A 26713-nucleotide genomic window follows, 5' to 3' on the forward strand; every position below is an offset into this window, starting at 1 on the left:
TGTATTGGTAAGGCAGCAGACTTTGGTTTTCTTTACGGGGAAAAGAAACAACCCAAAACATTATCTTTCCAGTCATGCAAGGGCATGAAAGGAAATGAAATGAAATAAAATGACAACACTCTCGCCAGATATGAGTTTGAATATCTGGTTATTTTGGCAAAATTAGCCAATTAGTTTTGGCAAAAGGATTTTATGTTCAGGGTCATAAAAATGGTTCATCCGTATCCAGACGACCACCAACATCCACTACTTTAGTCCTTGGTGCCATAATGAGAAGATTTCATCCAAATTCTTTGCTCTGTGAGTTCTGCTGCTCACACACAGACAAATGCAGGCTAAATAATAACCTCCTTTGTGGAGGAAAATAATACCTTCACACCTGTGGTTCCACCTCGCTGCATAAAAGACACACTTATCCGCTGACATTGGACATATTTTGAATTATGTTCCAAGTCCAACTTTTAAAATATGCAATCATTTTGGTAATTCTGCTGCCCCTTTATTATTTTTTACACACTTTAATCATTATTTTAAAGATCTATAAAATGTTATGTTGCTTTGCTCAGGGAAATATTAATTATAATGATGCTGCTGCTCGAAAAGAACACAACATGCCCTTTTAAATAGTCTTGGTGTTCAAAATGTGATTACATGCTGTGTAATAAAGTTGAAACCTTGTGCATGTATGCTGTTTTTTTTGCATACTGCACCACCAAAGAATGTTTGGTGTTAAAGATAAAGGGGTGTGCACTGACTGTGGTCATGGACATCGTAGATGGGATTCATGTAACTTTTATCGATGAATAAGGAAGTTTAATCATAAATAAATAATACTTTGAGATATAATAAATCATGAGGATAGATGTGGCTCCCCATTGTGATCCCAACAGAATCACTAGGACTGTATGTTGGGAGGTATACAGGAAATTGAGCATGATTCATGTATTGTAAGTGTTTTGTTTATGAGCGACAATATTGTATATTGTCCCATCGCTATTGGGATATTTCTTCTGGCTTGATGAGGAGAAACAGCCAAAAATCTAAAGTAGTGGAAGTTTTGTTTTTCAGTGTTATGTGCGATCCAGGGTTTTGAAAAGACAAATTATCTGTAAATTTGAAACCGGGTCACATTTTGTGCTGTGTCATGTTTTGAGAGGCTCTTTTTCATTTTGGTCCTGCATTTTTAAATTTATGTTATTTCAACACTGCCTACTCAGGGAATACACTAAGTAGGCAGTGCTCAAAACATTTAATTTTATTCTTGGCTGATTGGATTTATTTTATTATTAGCAGGGGCAGCTGCAATGCAATCAAATTACTATAAATCTGAACTGAAGTCAAATCGGCCCCCAGGTATCATGATACAATCGAATCATAACTTTAACACATATATATGTGTATATATATGTATATATATGTATATATATATGTATGTATGTATGTATATATATATATATATATATATATATATATATATATATGTATATGTATATGTATATATATATATATATATATATATGTATATATATATATATATGTATATGTATTTATACTGTGTATATATAGGGAGATGTTCAGGATTGCAGTAACTATAGAGCACGGGTGTCAAACTCAAATACAGAGTGGGCCAAAATTTAAAACTGAACAAAGCCGCGGGCCATGGTTGAACAAATTAACCTTTTAATAGGGACCCAAACAAGTTTTGCATTGAATATTGAACAAGCAAGGCTTATATAACTTTAAAGTGACATGCAAAATCGAGTTTCAAATAATAATAATAATTAAAAAATATCAATGGCATATCAAATAAAATTTAAATAAAAATGGAATGCACCCTAAATACAGGATAAGCGGTAGATAATGCATGGATAAAAATTGAATGCCTCTTTTCTATTTGCAGCCTTCTGAGGTAAATATCAACATTAACTTTTTCCACATGCTAATAAATTTGAAAATAAAATAACAATGAATAAATCAACCATTCAGGCCTTTTTACTGCTCAGTTTGCAGTTGGCGGTGCCGCTGTATAATACCGACGGGCCAGCTCTAATGTTAATTTGATATTGCCTCAAGGGCCAAATGAAATTACACGGCGGGCCAGAGTTTGACACCCATGCTATAGAGGAATAAAGTTGATGAGCCATACAATGAAGTTATGGGAAAGAGTAGTGGAAACTAGACTGAGAGCAGAAGTCAGCATTTGTGAGCAACAGTATGGTTCCATGCCTAGAAAGAGTACTACAGATGCAGTATTTGCTTTAAGAATGCTGGTAGAGAAATACAGAGAAGGTCAGAGGGAGCTGCATTGTGCCTTTGTAGATCTGGAAAAAGCCTATGACAGGGTGCCGAGAGAGGAACTATGGTACTGTATGAGGAAGTCTGGAGTGGCAGAGAAGTATGTTAGACTGGTGCAGGACATGTATGCCAACTGTGAGCAAGCGGTGAGGTGTGACAGAGAAGTTCAAGGTGGAGGTGGGACTACATCAGGGTTCGGCTCAGAGTCCCCTCTTGTTTGCGGTTGTGATGGACAGACTGACAGATGAGGTTTAGACAGGAATCTCCATGGACTATGATGTTTGCAGATGGTCATTGTGATCTGTGGTGAGAGCAGAGACCAGGTGGAGGAAAAGCTCGAGAGGTGGAGATATGCTCTAGAAAGGAGAGGAATGAAGGTTAGTCGCAGCAAGACAGAATATATGTGTGTGAATGAGAGGAACCCAAGTGGAACCATGAGGCTACAGGGAGTGGAGATAAAGAAGGTGGAGGATTTTAAGTATTTAGGGTCAACAGTCCAGAGCAGTGGAGAATGTGGAAAAGAGGTGAAGAAACGTGTTCAAGCTGGTTGGAATGGGTGGAGAAAAGTGTCAGGGGTAATGTGTGATAAAAGAGTATCAGCCAGAATGAAAGGAAAGATATACAAGACAGTGGTGAGACCAGCGATGATGTATGGTCTAAAGAGAGTGGCACTGAGGAAAAGACAGGAAGCAGAGCTGGAGGTAGCAGAGATGAAGATGTTGAGGTTCTCTTTGGGAGTGACGAAGATGGATAGGATCAGGAATTAGTCAATCAGAGGAACAGCACATGTTAGATGTTTTGGAGATAAGGTCAGAGAGGCCAGAATGAGATGGTTTGGTCATGTACAGAGGAGGGATAGTGAGTATATTGGTAGAAGGATGCTGGGGTTGGAACTGCCAGGCAGGAGGTCCAGAGGAAGACCAAAGAGAAGGTATATGGATGTAGTGAAAGAGGACATGAAGTTAGTTGGTGTGAGAGAGGGGGATACAGAGAACAGGGTGAGATGGAGGAGGTTGATTTGCTGTGGCGACCCCTGAAGGGAGCAGCCGAAAGGAAAAGAAGAAGAAGAAGAAGATATATATATATATATATATATATATATATATGTGTGTGTATATATATATATGTATATACACATATATATACACTGTATATTGACATAGTGACAAAGTGAAGGTCACAGTATGAACAGTGCATTGCATCATGAATAATGCAAATGATTTTTTTTGTTGTTTTTCTATTTATTTTCAGAACCATACAGTGAGTTTTCCATGAAAATGACTCCAGTCATTTTCATGGAAAATAGATTCTATAGCTTCGACTAATGTGGGCCGGCCTTTTAAGGGGTTTTAAGGGAAGTGGAGACAAAAGTCAAGGTCAACGTACATCCTCACAACCACACACATGCAGAAAAAAAAAAATATTCACAATAAGTCTCAGTTCACGAACAAACTAATGAAAGAAAATCTTTGCCACTACAGGAAGTCCTCCTCCTGCATTTTGCCCTGGTCATGGTTTCTACCGGTTTATTTGTGTTTCTTCCACCTCCATCTGAGCGTATACACACACACATTCAGTAATGTAGGAGTGAGAAGTGTAACTTCCCTTGAGTCACATTTATCTCCACAGCGAGCCGTCCTCCATGGTGGAGGGCTCTTTTCCGACCTGATCACATTACACACGGCAAGTACTACAGCTCAGGAGCCTCGGAGGCTTCAGCTGAGATGCCTACAGCTGGGGATTCAAGTGCAGGAGGTGGGGTATTAGTGTGGTGAGGGGGTGCTGGGGCTGATGAGGGAACCATGTCAGGGTGGGTGTGAGAACATGTACGCACGTATATCAGAAAGCAGGGCAGTGTCAAGGTCCCATCATCATCATCATCATCATCATCACCAGCAGCAGCAGCAGATCATGAATGAATATGAGGCAGTGTTCATGAATATTCTATTGAGTGTTATCTTTCCCTTTTAACTTTTCTCATTTTTTTCCCCAGCAGTGTCTGATTCTCTCTCTGTTCACCTCTAATCTTCCTCATCGCATCTCCCTCTTTGTTTTTTTTGTCTCTCTGCAGGACATGGTGTCCTTTACTACAAGGGATAACAAGTGATTGCAGATCATGTCCAAGGTACTTTGTAACTCTCTTTTCTTTCGTTCTTTCTTTCTTTCTTAGCAAAGATATTGGCTGTGCTCTCAGTAAATCCTCCATTTACATGTACGATAAGGATAAGGGTTCAGTTATGTGTTATTTGAAGCAGTGTCCCTGCACATTTGTCTCTCTCGTCTTCCTTGTGAGATAAAACTGACACAAAAAACAAAACAAAGTTCCCTCAGATTTCGAGTACTCTGCTGAGCTGCTTACCGTTCCCCCCTGTCACCCCTGGTAGACGAGTGTGAAGCATGTTTTGTAACTTGGGGCCTCATCTTGGCTGTGTTTTGGTTCTTGATGCCTGGTCAAAAAAGAGTCGGCAGTGTTTGATTTACAAGATTGTGGTATCCAGCGCTAGTTGTCGCAGGTGTCCACTCAATGGTGCCGTGGTCTGCGGGCCGTAAAATGAGTAGAAGGGCATGGCTTTGAATGTCTCTTCCACAGGACCCCTTGGGCATAGACACAGCAATCAGTTGCTTCAAATGGAAGTGCAATTGTGTGCGAAAAGGGCAACAGCACTCACAGACACACAGAAACAGACAGCAGACCCACCAGACAACAGTTTGCCTGATTGGTTCTGGAGTTGGCAAGGTTGGCACAAAGGTCATTGTTTGGATATAAAAGAAGACCAAAATGGGTTTGTGTGACTGCTTTGGCCCAGTTTGCTCGCACAATTTGTTTTCAAACAGGATGCAAACAGTAATCAGACTTTTTTTCTTCTTTTTTTCACCTTTTGTGAGCACTCAAATTGCAAATGGGCACAGACGCAGTATAAATCTCACCACTCGCCTTTCTTGGCACATTTAAGCAAGCAAATGATCCCAGACACGAGTGATCTCCTTGACTTCCATCTTAATTACAGCACTTCATAACATTGTTGCACGGCAAATGCTATGCAATTCCAATTAAATGTTACATTTGCAAACATAGCATACATAAGTGGAACTTTCATGCAAATTGTCTCAAAGCCCCATCACTTTCTCTCCATTGTGCCTGTCTGTCTGCACAGTGGGTACTGAGTGTGGTGAACAAGTGAATAGACATTGAATGGATGAATCAGCATTTCACCTTCATTACACTGGAGCAGCACAGTGGGATCCTGAACCCTCCTGCCTCACACAGACAAACTGAACATACCACCAGGAGCTACTGTCCATTAAATAAATCCTCAGAATCTCTGCCTGTTTTTTTTGTCTTAGCTCTCTCCTCCCACACACACTTTGCAAACAATAATCAACCATGCTGCTCTTTTTTGTTGGCGGCTGCTGAGTAGAAGGAGGAGAGCAAACATGCCCCGGTCAAACCCAAATCAAAATCTAAGATAGGCATGGGAAAAGGGAGATGTACTTTGTGTGTGTGTGTGTGTGTAAGATAGGCATGGGAAAAGGGAGATGTACTTTGTGTGTGTGTGTGTGTGTGTGTGTGTGTGTGTGGGGTGCTGGGGTGTGTGGGTGGGGGATTCTGAGAAGAAATGTAATCATGAAGCAGCTGGGGGTAGAAATGAAGGGTCTACAGTGGTAGACGGGGAATAATGGTATGAGGAAAGGAGAAAAAACACAGTGATGAAAGAGCCCATCTGTGGTAATAGTATCAGCAGCTGGACTGATTATAATGGAAGAGTGATTTAGAGCAGTCTCTCTTCCCCCCCCCCCCCCAAACAACCACTGCTGAGTAACTTTAATACAGTCAGTGTCTGAGTGAGACAGACATAATGGAGAATATCCCTCTTAAGTGTTAGATACAAACTATACATACACTTACAGTATGTGCCAGCTTATTAAAGCTGCAGTGCGTAACTTTCGGGAATTGCATCTGAGAACATCCCACAGCCTTGTGTCCACACATCCTTATTAAAGAGAAACGAAACCCCTGTTCTGAAGCTGACTCCGCCCAATGCCTGATTTTAAAAATCTACAAAAAGTGGGCAGGGAGTTATCGGTGAGTGGGGGGGTGGCTAGAGGAGGACAGTTATTGACGGAGAACCGGGACAGTGATGACAGCCCAGTTAATACGAAAATTCATATGTAATGGGAGGTGTTTAGCCAGAGAAGGCAGTACATACGCCCATTTTTAACACAAAATACTCAATTCAAATACTTTACACAAAACTACCAAGAGTTGGACCTGGATCAGTCAGTAATATTGCTAGATAACCTTGTACACTTTTAACCTGGGTTTAGTTACTCTAATATTTATATTGATATTAATATTACAACCAGTAAAGGTCACAGTTATTATAACCATCAGTCTTTCTTTTAGCTGTTGTTAGAAATTCTGTCACTTTCTGTATTTTCTATGTTTCCACTCTTTGTTAAAGTTTTGGGAATGTTTTCCTCACTGGATGTGAGGGTCTAAGGATAGAGGGTATCACGTGCTGACTTTGAAGCCATTTTAGGCCAATTGTGTTTGTGATGTTGGGCTATGTAAATGAAATTGACTTGACTTAACGTTATTTGTATCCTGTGTCCATCTGAAAATGGGCTCGATTAAGCAACACTATCAGACCTGACCATCCTTTGAGATATACAATGGTCTGTATTTATAAAGCGTTTTTATAGCCCTGATGACCACTCAAAGCTGCTTTGCACTACAGTTTTGCCATTCACCCATTCACTCACATGTTCATACAGCACATGTATGTGTCTGGACAATCCAGAGTCTTTTCGGGTGTCATTCCATGCTGGTGGAATGACGTACCAAGTGCTACCAGAACAGAGGCATCTGTGTCTATCTTCAAGAAGCTCTTGAAGACCCAGCTCTTCCAAGAGCATCTTCTGTCCTAGCACTTACCTTTTACCCCCTCCCCTGCATGATCTCCTTCTGCACCTGGATCCACTTCTGCACTCTCACCTTCTGTCAGTCCACTTTCTTTCTTTCTTTCTTGTAGCTTATTCCTCTTTTTTAAGTCCCTTTGGATAAAAGTGTCTGCTAAGTGCTTAAATGTAAATCTATGTGCAGCACATTTTCTATCACTCATCTTTCATAACCTGTCACACGCTGCCGGCACAGCCGTCAGGAGCAACGTGGGATTGCGTGTCTTGCCCGGGGACACATTGGCATGTAGATTAGCAGAGCCGGGAATATGTCACAGGTTGAGTGAAAATGTTTTCCATGTTGGTAGTGGCAAAGCTAGAGGATGACCAAAACAAGCATTTCAAAAGTGAGGGGATCATATTGCTCCATCACCTGGAAGCAACAAATGCCTCTTCAGTATTTCATGGTAATATATCCAATAGAGATATTTAAGTCTGGACCAGAGAGCAGCATCCCTTGAGCCATAATACTAAACACCAAATGTGTTGCTTAAAAAACAGCCATCTCAACCATCCACATATATATGTGCTCTGTAAGTGATAGAAAATTGAAATAACTCATCCATAATGTTCTTAATAGAGCAGTTTAGCCAGAGTGAAGTGAAGAGACAGAAGTGTGAAACACCTTCTCCAGGTGTAAATTGACCAATCCCTGTCTCAGCCTGTCTGAAATCCTCCGGGAGCGTTTTCTGATGAGCTGAGTTTGGGTCCTCAGTAGCCTTGCAGAAGTCTGATATACTCAGCAGTTTGCAAAATGGCTTTTATCCACTGTGGGGCTCTGACTGAAATTGGAAAGAGAGGACACAATGGTTGAAAGCAAAGGTTCGGCGGGGGTGAAACAGACTTGTGACACAGCTGTGACTGCAAGGACACACACACGGACACAGATTTGTGTGTGTGTGTGCTGTATGTATGAATGTGAGGGAGGAAAAATTACTCCACTATCTAACCCACTAATTTGCTCTGTGAAAAAGCCCCTGGGAGCATTTCTCTCATTCTTTAGTAATTAACAGTTTCCTCGGTGATGAGATGAGTCACTTCTCTGAAGGTAATTCCGCCTTAATGTACGCACACCACGATGCACATTATTCTGTTGTGTTTAAAACGGCACAGAAATTCAATTATGAAGTAACCGATGATTGCATTTCCAATCTGGAACAATGTGATGCAGCGCACTCTGTAGGTCCTTCATTCCTTTTAGTCGTATGCAGGTGCAAACATACATGTCATTAGAATGCAATGCTATTTTCTTTGTTAATACTTAATATTTGTCTTTTTGAGGAAATTAGTCCAACAATCAATTAATCTTTTTTGACATTTTGTGTTTTTTTATGGATTGTTCACCACAGTGGTTAAGATTTACATTTTAATTTCAATAGTGGTAATATTTTCTAGCACGGCCTCATGTAGCAAGAAACCCAACCACCTCAATAGTCATTTTGTGCTTAGGAAAGTCCATTGTTTTTGTTTTGTTTTTTCAAATGTGAGCTGAAAATAGTTCTTAAAACAACTTATTCTGAATTGAACCCTTAATATTGTTCCGTGTAACTCAAGGATACCAGTTTTCATCCTTTATAACTATAATCAAAATCCTATTCTTTTAAAGTCTTCTCGAGCAATGGAGAGACAATTTTATTCCGAATGTGAAATTGGCACCAGCTTCAGCAACAGTTGTGCTTAGTCATGGAGAGAGCAGAGAGGAATGGGAGCCATTATCCCCTCATCTGTGTAGCTTTTCCTTCTTCCCTTTTCTCTTTGTTTCACTCATTTTCCTTCATATATACTCTACTGTTTCACTGTACGTAAATTATCCCTCAGCCTTTTAAAAATATTTATGAAGCATGCAAAAAATAGTTGTTATTTAGTATAATATGACAATGTAATTTATTGCCGACATGCTGCCTTACATTGATGAAAGAATGGTCTTATGTCAATGACGGTACATGATGCCGTATCCTCATTAAGATATTGTATGTGGAATTGACATAGTTACAGTATATGCTTATTATTGAAGTATATAGCAGAAGGTTTAAAAAAACAACCTCCAGTCTTTGGTACTAAAGCAAGTACTGTTTCAGCACCATGGACAGCAACAGTAATAGACAAATGATCTGCCAACATATGGCACTTTTCCACTACATGGTTCCGCCTCGCCTCGCCTTGCCTCGGCACAGCTCGACTCATCACTGCATGGCTGCAGGAAATTGCCGTGACTTTGTTTTACATGTGACACACACAAACGAGTGACTAGTGACTAGTTGTTTTCAGTGTAACTGAATCATTAGACTGAGTTAATTAAAAAGATTAGTTCACACAACCATACAGTACTTCCCCCATGACAGGAGCACAGACTCAGTCTGACACAGTCACTGAACTGAAATATAGCAACAGGGGTTGGGGCTCGCCGCTCACAATTGTAGGCTTTCGACTCCTCTGTTGAATGTTGAGATTTTAGACATTTCCTTTGCTAAATGTTTTCAGGATTTTTAAGTATTTTAACTGATCTACAGTTCGCCATTGCTCAGTTTGATTCTTGTGTCTTGTTTTGCTCATGCCTCTTCCTATGACGACAATCTGACCAATCAGTGGCCGGCAGTCTGACAACATCACACACAGTATCGGCTCAGCTCGCTTGTAGAGCAGGTACCCAGTACCAGGTACTATCGCTAATGGAAAAGCAAAAAAAAAATGTGCCGAGGGGAGTCGAGTCAAGTTGTGCTGCGAGCATGACCATGAAAAGCGGCACACAAAAAGGTGCTATTTCAGAACTTTGGACAGCACCAGTTACGGGACACATGATCTACACACACCTATACTACAGAAGTGTATTATTTCAGCACCATGGACAGGGGTATTTAGATTGTACACATAAAACAGTCCAAGTTGATCCCGTCTTTTACAGCTGTTATTACACCAACCACTGAGTAATAACTTTTCTAATAAAATGCCCGCAGCATTCCTCTCATGCGTGCTGTATTATTAAACATCTGATTCCCAACCAAAAAATGCATAATGCACCAATGTCACAACCGTGCGGCAGCATCGCATTCAAATTCATGGACGTCATCAGAAAAGGCTTTAAAATACGACCTAAGCCTCTTATTTTTTAATGTGCCCACAAATTCTCTACTGTTATGCTTTTCATCTGTAGTACGAAGGTCATAAGACAGAGGTTTGAGAGGCAGTGCACTGTGTGAACAGTGAAGTCCTGTTCATAATAAAACCCAGCTGAGCACCAACAAGGTCAAGATGAGCACTCAAACCCTGCTCACTCCTCCAGTCAACAACTTAGCTGTGTGTGTGTGTGTCCGTATGTGTGCTTATTTATATTTGTTATGTCTTTATGTCCTTTTCTGGAATAAACATTGACCTTGTCGCAACCAGTAGTCCTCATGGAGACCAAAACCTGGTCCTAATGAGGCAGAAACCTCACTGGTTATGTTTAGGGCTAAAATTTGAATTGTTGAATTGTGGTTATGGATAAGGTATAGGGGACAACACTTTTGTCCAGGCTGTTCAAATGAATGAAAGTCAATGCAGTGTCCTAGGAAGAGTAGCTTTGCAACCCTATGTGTGTGTGTGTGTGTGTGTGCGCGCCTTAAGGTTCGCCTTAAGGCGCACACACACACACACAGCCACACACAGCCACATGGTCACACACACGTGCATGCAGGCCCCAGATGATCCCAGTAAGGCTGAGTGATGGAGTATGTGATAGCACTGCAGTCTCCTCCTCTTCCCCAGCATGTCAGAGCAGCAGAGCCTGTATCCATGTTTCACTGGTTTACTTAATGACCTGCCGTTTGACTCCGCATGATGCACTTTCCCTATATTCCCTCCCAGTCTCCATGGTGTGAGTGTATGTGTGTGTGTGTGTGTGTGTGTGTGTGTGTGTGTGTGTGTGTGTGTGTGTGAAGCTTAACAATGAACCACGTCAACACTTGTGTATGTGTGTGTGTGTGGTTGAGTTTATTAATGCAACAATCTACGTGTGCCCTTTTTGTGAGATGCCGAGACGGCGATACAGATGTAAGAATGTCAAGGCATCGCAGGTGCGTCTTTTGATTTGTGCAATTACCACAACACAAGAGCTGTCACCATCACACAGGTGGTTTCACCTTTGATGTAATTAGTAGGAAAAAGTGGAGTGGAGATGAAGATGGAGGCAGGGATGACAGGAAACTGTTTTTTTTTCCTCAGTGCAGACATGATACATACAGTAATCATGTCATGCCATCACGCCTGTCATGATATACAAAAGAGTCTTGAACAAACTTTGTTGCCACAAGCAACCTGCAGCCTATGTGAGTGCTTTGCTTTATTGTTTGAGTTAATAGGGCTGTGTGTATGCATGCAGGTGCCATATGTCACCACGTGGATCAGGTTATATTTTATGACCCCCACTCTTTGTTCTTTGCTTTTTTTAAAGGCTGTCCTCGATGCTTTTATCATATAATTGTATTACCTTTTCAGTGCCAGTGTTCATCTGTAGCCATATGCTGTGTCTACATGAATATACAGCAGGTGGATGCAACAGTTTGAGTATAATATAATATAAAAATGCAACCTGCTGCAATAACCGTGCAACACATAATGCTGTCAGTGTCAGTGTTCTGGTGTTGCAGAGCTACGTTTCTATTATATTGTAAGGTTTTAAACTTTAGACTGAACCGAACAAATGAGCAGAGAGACGCACCTCCCTAAAGCTGCGGGCTTATAATTCTCTGTAGGTCTGTCGCCACAATCGCGTCTTTTATAAACACAGTCACGTTCTCATTCCCGCTGAAAATGTATGAACCTTTTTATTTACGAGAACAAAAACATGGGATGTGTGAATCTGGAGGTGGTCGCATAATTTACAGATAGCGTTGTAAATGAGGGTCACGCCTCAGCGACTTCCCGGGGTATAAATAAAGGTTGTATGTGTGAATTTCATAAAGGCGTGCCAACGTGTGTGGGCATAAAAATAGAAGAGCGAGAATATGGGATGCAATTGGAGGTTTGCAAATGAGATCCGGCACAATAGTATAGTATGGAAGACACGCATACACCATACAAAACCCTTGTGTTTTTGGACAGGACAATAGCACAGTTTTATATATTGATTTGGCTTTGACTCATGTACAACCTGACCTCTTATAAGATAATATAACATTATAATAATATAATAAAACACATTCTATGATGTGAAGTGAGAAGTGAATCAGATAAAGAAGAAAATGCAAAACATCTGCTGATGTGACTTCACACATCACAATGTGCTCTATATATAAGACTCTAAGGGAAGTTTTTACCGATCCTTTTTCTACGTGATTCTTTACACATGCCTCCTTTCCTCTAATTAAGCTTGGGTGCTGAGGGTATCACGTTCTGTGAACCACGTCTGCTTCCATGGTAACACACTTGTGTTTATTCATAGTACAATGTGATACATCTGAATATTTATGAAGATTTCCTTCAAACATGTCTTTTCCAAAAAAAGCTTCATTGACTGAGCAGTAAATTATTGGTATTGTATGTGAACGGCCATCGTCTCATTTCCACCTCAGAAACTTTTACACTGGCCTATTTCTGTCCACACAAGAGGCAAATTGCCTGTCTGCCTTTCATCATCAATGCCATTGGAGATGCGGCACCGCGAGCCTCATTGTTTTTCTCAAAGGTAATTGATTTGGAAATCGCTTTTTCGTCAGCACTGAGCTGAGTAAACAAGTGCAGGCGAGGGTAGAGATGTGGGCATCTGGTGGAGCGAGATTGCATGTTGTCTTAGATGATACAACATTTTTTTTGTTGTCGTCTTAATTCTGCTTATTAAAGGGGATAACGAAGCCTGCTGAACTGCAATACTGTACACACAATAGTATTTAAATGGGCTCATAATGAATCTCACACAGAAACACACAGCAGCTTTTCTTGCAGAGTAAAGCCTTGGTCAGCAATATTTATTTAATATGAAGCAGGTCTGAGGGAAGAAATACATTACATTTCGTATTCATGGCTCGCTGTAGCCGTAAGCAAGTTCGATTAAATGTGTTTTCCATTTAAATTACTATCAGCATCTTATCAAAACAAACATTTCTTAAAAGAAATTGGTGTCTTTATAGTTCAATCAAAAACTGGCTCCTTTTATTTTTTATTTTTGGCACATTCAAAGTGTTTTTTCTGCTCAGTGAGACATCTGTTCAGAAAAATCCTCTTGAATATTTTAGTTTTTGTGTTTTGTTCTTGGTAAAGACCAAACAGAAAACACATTTTCCCCAGCTATTGCATCAGAGAGACAGTTAAATGAAATAAGTCATGCGTGGAAAGGACATGAAAGCTAAAAGGTAATCCAATTTCCATTAAATGTAATTTTCTTAAATTTCCCCGCAGACCTATTGGGGGAAGCCATGATTAGAGACTGTGGACGCATGTCATTTTGTTCCAGTATTTCATAAAATGAGAGCTATTAATAAAATATGGGTTTTGGAGATTAGTAATTCCCCCCACAGAGCTGATGGTGGTAGGTATTAATGAAAAATTAGTATTTGACAGGATTTGACGGCGTCTACTCACTTAACATATTCTGATACATTTTCATAACACACATTATAGTCATCTAGTGAAACAGCGGGCACAGGTTTAAGATCATTCAATCTTATAGTTAATCTCAAATCCATATCCACACCAAAATTCACTGTAAAAAATATCATCTATAATCCAGCTCAAGCAGTCAAACAAGCCAATAAATGGATAAAGAAGATGCACAATGAACAACCACACGTCTTTATCACTCTTGCACAAGTTTATGCAAGTATCTCACGTTATATTCACGGCACAGAATCGGCTGCTACTTGAGATGCAGCACTTTGCTCAGGCAGTCAATGTCAAGGTGCTTTCATCACCATCCTGATCATCCCGTCCATCAAAAGCAAAAGCGGAAAACTGTTTTGGAGTTGTACATCGAGGATCCTTTTAAGGATACACTCTGCATTTGTGGAAGGCGCAGGTCAAACAAGAAGGAGCAACTTAAGAGATCTCTAGAACTCAGCAAAATACATAAATATCAAAATCACTACTGAGCCACGCCAGTTTGATTTATCTCCTGTACAGAGGAGCTTTAGGGTGAAGCTGTTGCCATCTATACAGTTTATAACGGGGGTTTTTGTGTGTGTTTTTTAAGAAAAAAAAACAGGGTTTGCACATTAGGGGGTTTATGTTGACAGAGCATGAACAAAGGATGGAGACATCAATGGCCAACACTCTGTAGCTGTTGTCAGATGATTTTATCTTTGAAGAAGGAACAAGGACATGCTGTTTTGGTGATGTTTTCAAAGATTTCATCTAGTTTTTGTTGTTATGTTTGTGCAAGTAATTACTTGGGCTTGGGCTGGGGGATGTGGGAAGAAAATTATAATTTTTTTTTTTACATCAGTGATATTGATATATATCACAATATAAATATTTATGTAAGGCTGGGTGGGTGATATGGATTATAAACAACTCTATTTTTAGACATACAAGACACATCGGGATATGAAGCTGCACACCGGTTGTCTCTCTGGGCTCATGAAAAGTTTTCTTTTGAGATGTTTTTTCTTTTTTTTTGCCAGTACACTGAAAACACACACAATAAAATATCTATTCTTTATGATCTGTATAACATACTTAAAATACAGTGATTACCTCTCATCCCAGATGATACCTGGTTTATTTCTTTGGCTTTTTAATGTTAAATGAAGGATATTTGTCTGTGTTAGAAACAATTGCCTATAAGTAAAGTCAAATAACACAAATAATTAGGCCTACAATTAAAGAAGTGTTAGGAAGTGACTTTTTCAAATATAATTTCCCACGTATTTTAATCAAAATATAATACATTTTACTAATAAATATCATGATTTTCAATGCAGCAATGCATTGTTATTATTATTATTATTATTATTATTACATTAAATAATACTAAACATTCAGTCAAACTCGTCATTTACTGAATATTGACATCATCATGTTAGCTATTAGCTGTTAGCTACTATAAGTTGTAACTTTATAATTATTATTCATTAGCAGCAGCAGCAGCTGTTTAATTTTACATGCCCGGTTCTTACTCAGCAATGATCAGCACTTTGTTTTCTATGCAGAGTGATAATTAATTTAATTAGAATTTTATTAATCCCCTTGGGGAAAGTATTCCTCTGCATTTGACCCATCCAGCCCTTATTGGCCGGGTGGGGATTTGAACCGGTGACCCTCCGGTTACAAGTCAAGTTCCCTTTCCACCCCAAACTCGTTGGCCCATATGGGGATCGAACCCGCGACCTTGGCGTTATCAGCACCAAGCACATAAGGTACTTTTATTTGACCTGGCAGGGGCAGCTATGAGGTTGATGGCTGCTCTGGACGACCAAACCATGGGGAGAACAGTTAAAGTCCATAGACATGTATGCAAAAATAGTACACACAGTCCCCTTGTTGTGAAACAGCCTCTTACTGTGAAGCATCAAACCAGGCAATACCACTGGTGTCCACTCATATGTACCATGTTTAATTTGGCATGTTCTATTGAAGATCTGAATTTAGCAATTTAGATTATCAAACCATCTTAGATGTAGACTTCCATCATAACTCACAACTCTTTTTGCAACCAGCAGCATCGCCCCCTGGTGGCTAGTTGCTACTTTAGTCCTGCTTCCTGGGCTTCTACCTTCAAATTGGAAGACCATGTTAGACACAGCGACTGACTTCAATTCCGGCATTTCCCGGCATGTCTCCTTACTATTTGGGATTAGTAGGACCTAATTATAGTTGAAATAAAATGTTTGTTTTCTATGTGCTCTAAATATATGTATATGACACCAATGTCCATATATGAGCACATCCACAAAACGGCACAAAACATAAATGATATTTTTCTTTTCAAAAAGTCCCTCATAAACATGGCATCGTTTATATATAGACATACACATTACAGATATGGTACAGATAGGTGGGAATATGACATCTTCAAAACAGAAGTCTCAGGTCCCCTAAAACTTGGAACGACTCAACGTCCTAAGTGCACTGTGCATTAAGGTAAGATAAGGGAAGATGATCCTATTTTAGTCCTGCAATGGGGAAATGTGCATTGTTACAGCAGCAAAGACAGTTAGGGTAAAGGTGATGAATAATAAATGTACATTTTGACATCTATAAATGTACAATGTAAAGAAAATATTTACTAATAAATAATAACACAAAACAAATATAGAATAGAATTTGCAGGAGGGACGGTGATATATATACAGCATGTACTGCAGGACCTTGATATTTACAGTGTAAAGATTTCCAGGATATAACACTGGGGTTATTATTGCGTGACATGTTGTACAGACTTACAGCAGCAGTGAGGAACGACCTGTTCCTTTAGCGCGCCTTCAGACATTTAGGATGTTTTCATCTGTCACTGAAGGATGGTGTGATGGTGTCCTGAAGGGTATCATCATAGTCAAACTATCATCTATGATGATCATCATTCACGCCCCCCGGGGATGTGCAAAAAGGCTAACATCACACATTGAGTGGTAAGTAAGCAGTATTTAAATATGAACACATTCTTTAATCCAAACTCCCCCTTTAGGTTTAAATCCAGTGTTTCCTTCCCCTGCACTCTCACCCAGACATCAAACCGTGTGAGGCCCTTTTCACTAAGACAACCAGTGACTACAAATCACCTGGGAACACTCAGTGAATGCCTGTTTAGAATGTCTGTGTGTGTGTGTGTGTGCGTGTGTGTGTCCTTCCTCCAGAGGCAGCTGTGAGTGCAGCACTGTGCGTCAAATCAGCAATTTGAACCCAGAAAATGTATATTTCTGTGGTGTTTATAAAGAAGTAAGAATACTTTTGTTTTCCAATTATGGATCGTGAGCAATGGAAATTGAGACACTTTCAAAAAGGACTGTACTATGAAATTGTGTGTGTGTGTACTGGACCTTTTTAATAATAATAATAATAATAATAATACTACATTTAATTTAAAAGCGCCTTTCAGGTCACTCAAGGACACTTTACAAGCAAGATGAATTAAAATTAAAATCACACAATTACGTAAAAACCAAAAAAGGAGCACATAAAATCAAGACAATAACTTTGGGGAAGTGGCGGTAAAATGAGGGGGGGTTAGAGGGAGTAGGCAGTCCGGAACAGGTGAGTTTTCAGTCTTGATTTGAAGAGGTGGAGAGAGTCACAGTTACGGAGGTCAGGTGGTAGTGAGTTCCAGAGCTGAGGAGCAGAGTGGCTGAAGGCTCTGCCCCCCATAGTGCTGAGGCGGGCAGGGGGCACAGAGAGGTGGATGGAGGAGGAGGATCTGAGGGAACGAGTGGGGATGATGACGTGCAGGAGATCAGACAGGTAGGGAGGGGCAAGGTTGTGGATGGCCATGTATGTGTACAGGAGGAGTTTGTAGTTGATGCGGTGTTTGACAGGGAGCCAGTGGAGGTGCTAGAGGACGGGGGTGATGTGGTGGTGTGAGGGGTCTTTGTGATACAGGCGGCTGAGTTTTGGACCGTTGCAGTTTATGGAGAGACTTTTGGGGGAGGCCATAGAGGAGAGAATTGCAGTAGTCAAGACGGGAGGTGACGAGACTGTGAACAAGGACGGCTGTGGAGTGGGGGGTGAGGGAGGGGCGGAGTCTGTTGATGTTGCGGAGATGAAAATAAACGGTGCGGGTAGTGATGTTGATGTGTGAGTGAAAAGAGAGTGTGCTGTCGAGGATGACACTTTTCTAGCATAAACACTGGCCTTGTCAGGACCAGTAAGACCTAATGAGGAAGAACCTCATTTCTGAGGAACTGGTTAAGATTAGGGAAAGATTTGAATTGTGGTTTGGTTAAGGTGAGAAATAACGCTTAGTTTAAGCTGTCCAAATGTGTATAATTGCTATTTTCAGTCCAAAATAGACATCAAATGTAAAGCATTGACACAGTCACTCTAATTTCAATTAAAAAAGACACTGTACCTGCTTCGGTTCCCCTTTTCTCATCTTTGAATTGGGATGAATTCCTGCCAGATCTGTGGTCATTTCATGCGTAGGTTAAAAGGGGTTACAGAATGCAATTAATCACCTGGATGATCATCATCGACCTGGCTGCCAGACAATCAGCTAGATTTCTGGCATGTCAGAAGTTGCGCTCGCTTGTCTTGCATTTTGAGCAGTGCCACGGCTCGCTGTTCCACTCCGGCTGCTGTCAGAGGAGCTGTTATGAATGTAACTTTTCAGATAGTAGTACCTGCCTATTCCAGCGACCTGCCACTCTATACGTCACTTGACATTCCTGTTGCTTTTCATCCACAATAGCTTTTCTCTTGTGTGTCAACTCAAGGACACACAGCCATCTTGTTTGAATTAACTTCACCGGAAATGTCGAAGTACATGCTTACGTGCCTTGTGATCTCGAAATGATAATTATTAAGTTGAGTTAGTGTTAGTTTTGTTGAGGAAAACATGTCACAATGAATGAAATCACAGTGTGCACACACATGGGACTCAATTAAGCACTGTAATACAATACTATAAGAGTCATGTGACCTCGTCCATTATAAAGTGCCCCTTTTATCCACCGTGAAGCACAATTCTGCAGTTAGAAAGTAGATCATTTGTCACTTTAAGATGTTGTTCTTTGTTGTGTGTGTAGTGATAACCATCCCTCCATGGTGCTGTGCCAATCTCAGCTGACACAGGGTGAAAGGCGGGGTACACCCTGGACAGTTCACCAGTTCATCACAGGGACACATTCACTCTCATACTCACGGTCAATTTACCAATGTCCAATTTACCTCATCCCCAAATTGAATGTTTTTGGACTGTGGGAGGAAACCGTAGTGAAAACCATTAGAAATGATTTCAGCATCATTTTATGCAGAAAGCTTACTCTGGTGCTGGTTGATAAGTACAACATTGCTCTGTTCCCTCTGCCATAACAGCAACCATTTTTCAGCAGCTTGGTTTACCATGGCAACAGTAGACAGTGTTGGCCTGTGTCTCCTCATTAACATTATTGGTAATGTAACAGTGATTAAAGGGAATATGTCAAATTGCTGCAAAGGTTTTAAGTGGGCGTTTTATTCACGATGTCAGGCCTTGACCAACAACACAACAACATCACCAGCGTGTTTGTGTTTGTGTATCTTTGTGGTGATTAATAGTCTTACTTTTGTCAGGAAGAGGTTTGTTCTGCAGAGGGATTTGCATGCGCTTGTTTACTCAAACTCAAACCCTCTTTTTAATGCCGATTAATGTCCACTAAACACAGCGTGTAAATCATTTCATATTAAACATGCCTCGCTCTTGAGTTGCACACTGACACCTGAGTGGCCTCGGGCCTCATTTTGCATTCATGAATTTAGGGAGACCACACACACACACACACACACACACACACACGCTCAGATCCAAACACTGGATGACAACAATAATAATAATAATGTTGTCATTTCCCACATACAGCAGAAAAGCAGGAAAGTAAACTTCCACATACCTGCACACCAAGCTAATATTGACACACATTTCTGCAGAGGAGATTTTGAGAGGATGATGTTGGGAAGCCCACACATACTGGCTGCCCTTTTTTTGACATTTACAATATATTTTTAGGGCTCGAGCACCGACTGGTTTCTGTTTCTTTCTTGTTTTTTTTCTTTTTTCTTTTTTCTTTTGCTTACTGTTGAGCACACTTTTTTCAGGGCCTTGCCATGCTTGAAAACATTGCCTCCGGGTCGCTCTCTAAAAAGAGCACTACCCAGTTGCCAAAGGTAATAGCACGCAGCAGGAAAGAGCTAGTTGTATGAAACTTGGTGGGAAGGTGGAACATGCTAAGCTACACAATAAAATCGTTTGGATTTTTTTTTGGTCCATATTCTCACAAAATCTAACTTTTTTTAACATGTTGTTAAGCAATATTGTGGCTCATAGTGGCCATATGAGCCTGATCAATCATTATGCTTAACGTATAAGAGCAATAGAAATGTGTATTGCAGACATAGAGTTAGATATACCGTACTATACAAGCCATACCGTGAATGAACGTTCATTAAAGACAAAGGGATGACACCTGGAGAGTGCTATGTGCGTGACGTGCTGTCTTCCCTGCTGTGTGTGTGTGTGCGTGTGTTGGTAGCGTGTTGTATTTCATGGCTGGCGCAGGTGCAGCCTCCGTTGAGCGACCACGTATTCAAACAGAGCTGTGCTGCCCGCTGAAAAAAAAAAACAGCAGTATCCACTTAAAAGCTGACCTCTTACACCAGCATTATCTCAGTGTGTGTGCAGTGTGCACGGTGGAGGAAAGTGGAGAACGTGCAGTGATTTTAATGGAGTTACAGAAATATACTGATATGGCGAGCATTTTTGTCTTCTTCCCGTTTTGTACTGTTTCACACAGCCTTCGTCACTGGATGAACTGTCGTGCTGTGATATTTCCATTTGGAGAATAATTTCAAATGACATTATGAAACTGCAGCTGCTTGTTTGAGTGGCTGTGACGGTTGTATCTATATAAAAAAGAAAAGGCTTCACTCTGCAATTTGTGGTGTGTCTGTTGGTGATGGTATATTGTAAGCATTTATTAATCGTGCCTTTATTCTTTTGAGAAAAACTCCAAATCCAAAAGCTCAATAGAGACTCCAGGACGACAAAGACGGTAAAGAGTCTTCACTGAAATAGGGAAGCAAAGGTCAGTCAACGGCCCAAAGACGAGACAGGCAGAGCAGGAACCACACAGGAAAGCAAATACATGTGTGGAGAACTCAACAATGTGCACATAAAGACTATCTGATGACAGCTTATTAGGATCGTCTTTATCATGATATGACCATTTATTTGTAATTATGTCATTATATTAATGTTGTATTCCACATGATTTTCTCCTATGAGTACAATACAGCCTCAATTACCTCCATAATTAGTACTAAGTACAAAGAAATCGGTTAGAATCGGAATATGTATCTAAATGTCATTGAATCGGTAGAAGCCTCTTGGATGAAAGGTGAAAGGTTTTTTTGGATTACTATGACCAGGATGAATGAGAATCTATACAGACAATCTGGACATGCAGTATTATCATCTTTGTTAATAATAATTATCCTAAAGTTGCCAGAATAGCAGTTATTTAGTGACAAACATGTCCTCACACAATCTCAGTTTGTAAAACTTGATATAGATCTATGTGGACGTTAACATTTTGTGTTTCCATAAAAAATACTGCTGATACTATTTTTCATATTTGTGAGACCTCTGCTACTTTCAGATGAGTCGGTGGTTCGTCCGATTGAAGCGAGCAGCGCGGTGACAAAGCAAAAACTCGACGGTTTTGTGTTTGTTTTGCTTTGTCTTGCAGCTCTGGAACTTTCCTCTACCCATCTCTCCCTCTAACGCTAATCTGTAAACAGTCATCATAGTTACACTTCAGCTGCCCCATTAAACAGCCAAGCACCTTGAAGGATCCTTGATAGCACTGACCAAGAGCCTTTAGGCTTTGAAACAGTATTACTGTTACTCTGCTGCCATGTAGTCAATCTGGCTTCTCCCTGAACACCCCCTCTGCTCCTCAGGCCAGTAATTTTCTGAGCTGAGGTCGTGTCGATATTGACCTCCCACAGGTACACTACTCTACTTCCATCATCCTCTTTCTACCCCATAGGAGTAAAAAAAAAAAAGGAGAACTGGCACACTTCCTTCAGTGCCTTGATTCATAACCTTTGACTGTCAGTCACAATAATGACATGTGCATTTATTTGTGAGCATGTGACTTTTCCCCCTGTGATGTGTGCAAGTGGGAGACATTACCATGAAAGTAAAAGTTACTTCTTTCAAGGTCGCAAAAGTAGATCATTAAGGCACAAATATGCAAATGTCTCACACTCCTGTTTGACTTTTAAAGAGTTTCGCATATAGCACAAAGTGCGTTAAGCATAATGCATCATTTTATCATTTTTAACGTGGGCTTTGTGCATCGTCGGCACATTCTGGAAATATGCAGCTCATTATGTCTCAATGGATGTTTAATTCATAAAGGAATGATTTAATTACACAACAATTTTTCTTGCCGACTGGAAGCAGCCTCTAATAGAATGCTGGTGCGAAACTGTCATAAAGATGAATAAACCAGGGAACACAAAATGTCACATGGGCGCATAATAGAAAAATACAACACCTTTCTGCTCGACTCTGCAGCCTTGTTTATCAAAAGTTGTAAATGGACACTTTGTCGAAGGTGGCTATAAGTATCATTTTATGACAACGGTGTAAATATTACACTCTATTTTACTCTGTCATAGTGACTGGTAGCTTCTTAATTTTTTGTGTTTGTGATTTCTAAAAGCAAATATCTATTTCTGGGTACTTAACACGATAAAGGGTATTTATTGAAAAAGGTTCCTACTGAAGCTAATAATTTTGGGAGCACACTTGCGTACTACACATTTCTAATCTGATGGTCCATCCATCCATTATCTACCGCTGTATCCTCCACATCAGGGTCATGGGGCTGCACCGTTCAAGCAGAAAAAAACATTTTGAGTCGCCAAGGATACTGTCGTCATCCAAGCCTCAATCTGGCGACCCTTAAACCAGCTTGACACCCCGACTCCCCTGCCCGGCAGGCGTTACAGCTGTGAGCCGCTTGAACCAGACGTGTCCGAGGGAGCTGTAGCATCGTTCTCTTCGGTATTCCCTGCGTCCAGACTTGTACGTGCGAGTATACCAGGGTCCGCGCAATGCGACGCGCAGCATGTGTGGGGACGTATACCAGAACAAGCATTCACTCACACACTCACATCTACGGGCAATTTAGAGTGTTCAATTAACAGAAAGACAGGCACACAGAAAGGCCCGGACCAGACCAGCAAATCCGTAGACACGATCTGCAAACCGCAAACTGATGATGCATTTAATACTCAGCATTTTCAATGCGATATGTTGCTTGTATTATGTTGCAATGCGCCAGTACCTTCTTGTTGCTTTCGTTCGTTACGTCCCTACAGCAGTAATTATGATTGTATGTATCCATGCATGTAATGATCACTCAGGGAAACCTTTGGCTCTACAGTACAGCCCTGACCTCCAATTTCATGAATTATAAATGGGAAAAACTAACAGACTAACCGCAGCTTAACATCTGTCGGCGTGACCACTTAGAACTCATTCTTTTCCCGAATCTTCGCTTGCACCGAGCGTTTTATCCCATTGATGATCCCGCCACCGCTGTTCGTCGAACGATAGAAACATGTTCAAATATTGTGCCCTTGAAATGTGGTTTACAGGAACTGTTTTTGGTTACCGTGAAGATACTTTAGAGGAAATGTGTCGCATAAAGGAGAAGAAGCACCTCTGAGAGAAGGGGAAAAAGTTCCCTTACAAGACGTGGAACCTCATTAGCAGGTGAAATTTATGCTTTTGAGTTTGTAAACCGAGATGTCAAATACAGAGTTTAATATGCGTGAAGGTGACAGTGCGTCATTAGCAGAGATGAAAGTATAGTTGCATGAAAAAAACATTACAATCACTGCCAGCCATTTCTTTTCAACGACCAACCACTGACTCATTACACGTACAGAGCCATTACCGTCGCCAAATTACAAAACGGGGGGAAAAAAACAAATGAAGCTATAAGCAATACAATGAGATTAGTTAAAAATTACAAAGTGGTCGCAAGACACAGTAACAGTAGGAGGTGACACTTTTTCAATTTTAGTGCAAAAGAATTATATAATGCACATTTACAAGTGAAAACATCCCTGAAAGCTGAATTAAAAGTATAAAATATGCAAAGAATTATGTACCAAGAGAGGGAGAAGTATGTGATGGCACACATGGGCCCAAGGTTTCCACATTTAATGGGCTCCCCAGTGTGCATTTGATCTTCTCTAAATTTAGAAAATCCATCATGTTATTTAGTCATAGTTATGCCCTGGGCCCTACAGTAAGTACTATTTGAGTTAAACCTTCCTCTGTGCAAGGAAAATCATTTTCCTTCCCCTGGTTTAAAGATTAAAAGTCAAGCCCAGTTCTTTACATGTCACATATACGGTTTTCCAATACTTTTGACTTATTTTTTTTACTTCTGTGACATTAACTGATCCAAAAAAAGTGCTTCCATTGTCTGAGAGAGAGAGAGAGAGAAAATGAACTGGTGCAACACATGGCAAAGACAAATAGGACATATTCTTGTTAATAACCATACACGTTGACAACCAATACTCAAGACTGAAGCAAATTATGATTCAGTATCTATTTTTAAACGTGGGCACACCACCTTTTTTTTGGTTTACAGTTGCAAATTATAGCACTTAGGACAAACCCCTAGAATGTAAGAGGGCAAGAAAAAACTGAAATAATGTTAAACAGAACAGCAGTTGTCAGGTGTGCAGCCTGAGGATACTGCGCCAAGCTTCTTTATGCCCCTCCAAATTTGAAAATCAACCAGTAACAGATTGCAACTGTCCTTCAAGACTGCCCGAGGACAGTCCATCTGTCCAAAATTAGTGGCCAAATATAGAGGAGAAAAATGGCACCCAACTCTGATATCAGTTTGGGGTTCATTCCTCAGAGAAAGATTGAATCACAGTAATTCTCTTTGAAGGAATTTCACCTCATTGCCCGAGTGCACACCCACATACAGTTTCAACACGGTGCCTCTGCCTATGTTCCCATCGTCCTTCAGTGTGACTTTATTATTATTATATTATATTTTACCTTCATGGGTTTTGTCACCTTGTCAGCCCACCTCACCCAGCTCTCGCCTCAGACTCAAACATGTGCAGCCTTCAGGAAAGTAGTGGACAGAGGAGATCAACAATCAAACGTACAAGAAATGTGTTGAAATAAAAATAAATAGGAGCAAAGGGTGAGAAGACAAGAACCAGGGAACATGAAGCAACAAAACAAACCAGAAATACAATAGATGATAAATACATGTATCATCTCACATAAAGTTTTGTCTCCCTCATTTGCCTTCCACCTCTCACCCTCAAACCCCCCCCCCACGCGTCGACCTCCTTGCACACCATGCAAAGCTCCTGACAGCTTCCACCTGCTCCTTTCCTTTTCGCTCTCCTATTTCTTCTTTTTACACATCTCCACAGCTACCGTATGTTAGTGGTGAGAGCTGCTCTGATTCCATCTCCCCCCAAATAAATGACTGTGAGGAGATAAAGAGAAGGGGAAGGCAGAACAACTGATCGGGCGGAGTGGGGGCTCTCGTTCCAAGGAGATAAGCAAGCACATCGAGTGTGTGTGTGGGTTTGTGAGTAAAAGAAAAAAAAAGCAGCAAGACTGGAAGCTCCTGAGGGCACCATGATGTGTCACCTTATCAGCCACCAACACTCAGGCTTCACTGAAGACCACCCCTCACTGCTGCTTCTTGATCTGCAGCGATAGACCACTTCCACTTCTGGGCACTCTCTCTCTAACAGTCGAAGGTAATCATGTGTGGAATCACATTGCCATCAACCTGTGAACTCCCTGATATGAAATTGACACACATTACATTCATATGTGAAAGGAAAGTGTTTTGTCGAAGCCTCTGCAAAAGCAGGGCGGCACTGCACGGGTCAGCAGCTTTGTTGAATTTTGTATAACTCTCTGATGGATGAATAATTGCATTTTTCTTCGTCAAAGGAGTTAAAAGTGAATAATGGATCTCTGTGCTTCATCTCGTCAGCAGATACTCAGTTGTCGCACGGCTCCCCAAAGCTTCTCGCTTGCTTCGCTCGAGCGGTTTGGTAATTAGGACCAACAGCTGCCATTTTCTGACATAACTCGTTAGCATGTCACAGCCAAACAAATCCCTCACACTTCTCTTCACCTGTTCACTTTACAGTCTGCTGCTGGCACCATTCCTTCTCCCTCTGCTCCCTCTTACCATGACAAATTGGGATCGGAAGACAAATGCATGATGTTCTGTTTTTGTCTGTGTTTTCCATCGCCGCCTATCACGTTCCTAACTCATCTCCTCCCCGTCAGCCGAGTGGAGATTTAGAGACATGCTTGAGGGATTGTGCACTGTGCCAAGACAAGCAATAGGTAAGACAATGGGTTTGTGTATGAGACCTTGCAAAATGTTTGAGGTTTATTGACCCATTACTTTTGTGTATAATTAGACTGAGAGAGAAAGTGATGCTATCTAATGGCCTTGTCTGTGGAAATCTGGCCAAATTTGGATGATTCCGCACTGAGAAATCATCACATTAGGCTAAATAAATGAATAGAACAACTGAGAGAAAAAAAAAAACGACATGATGTTGTATCCAAAATTGCCCTCTATTCATTTTACTTGAACGGCAACAACAATGCAGTGCTTCACAAGCAAGAACTAGAATTGAATGTCCTCCCTGTATCTCTAACACCCAAAGGGCACACATTCATACAGCTCATCTGTATCATGTGCCTTTTCTATCATACCAGAGTCATGCACAGGCCCATTTTGCAATACGGCACCCACCTGTAACCGTT

The 26713-nt window shown here is 40.7% G+C and overlaps 1 long non-coding RNA gene across 1 annotated transcript in view; it reads left to right on the plus strand.

The window, feature by feature from the left end:
- LOC131443252 (uncharacterized) overlaps window positions 1–26713 on the plus strand; it is a 145156-nt gene that overhangs the window by 42676 nt on the left and 75767 nt on the right. Inside the window, exon 2 of the long non-coding RNA XR_009233588.1 lies at window positions 4367–4420. This is a non-coding gene — a long non-coding RNA (uncharacterized LOC131443252). The remainder of the gene's footprint in view (window positions 1–4366; window positions 4421–26713) is intronic.

Source organism: Solea solea, chromosome 17, assembly GCF_958295425.1.
Source record: "Solea solea chromosome 17, fSolSol10.1, whole genome shotgun sequence".
NCBI classification, from domain to species: domain Eukaryota; kingdom Metazoa; phylum Chordata; class Actinopteri; order Pleuronectiformes; family Soleidae; genus Solea; species Solea solea.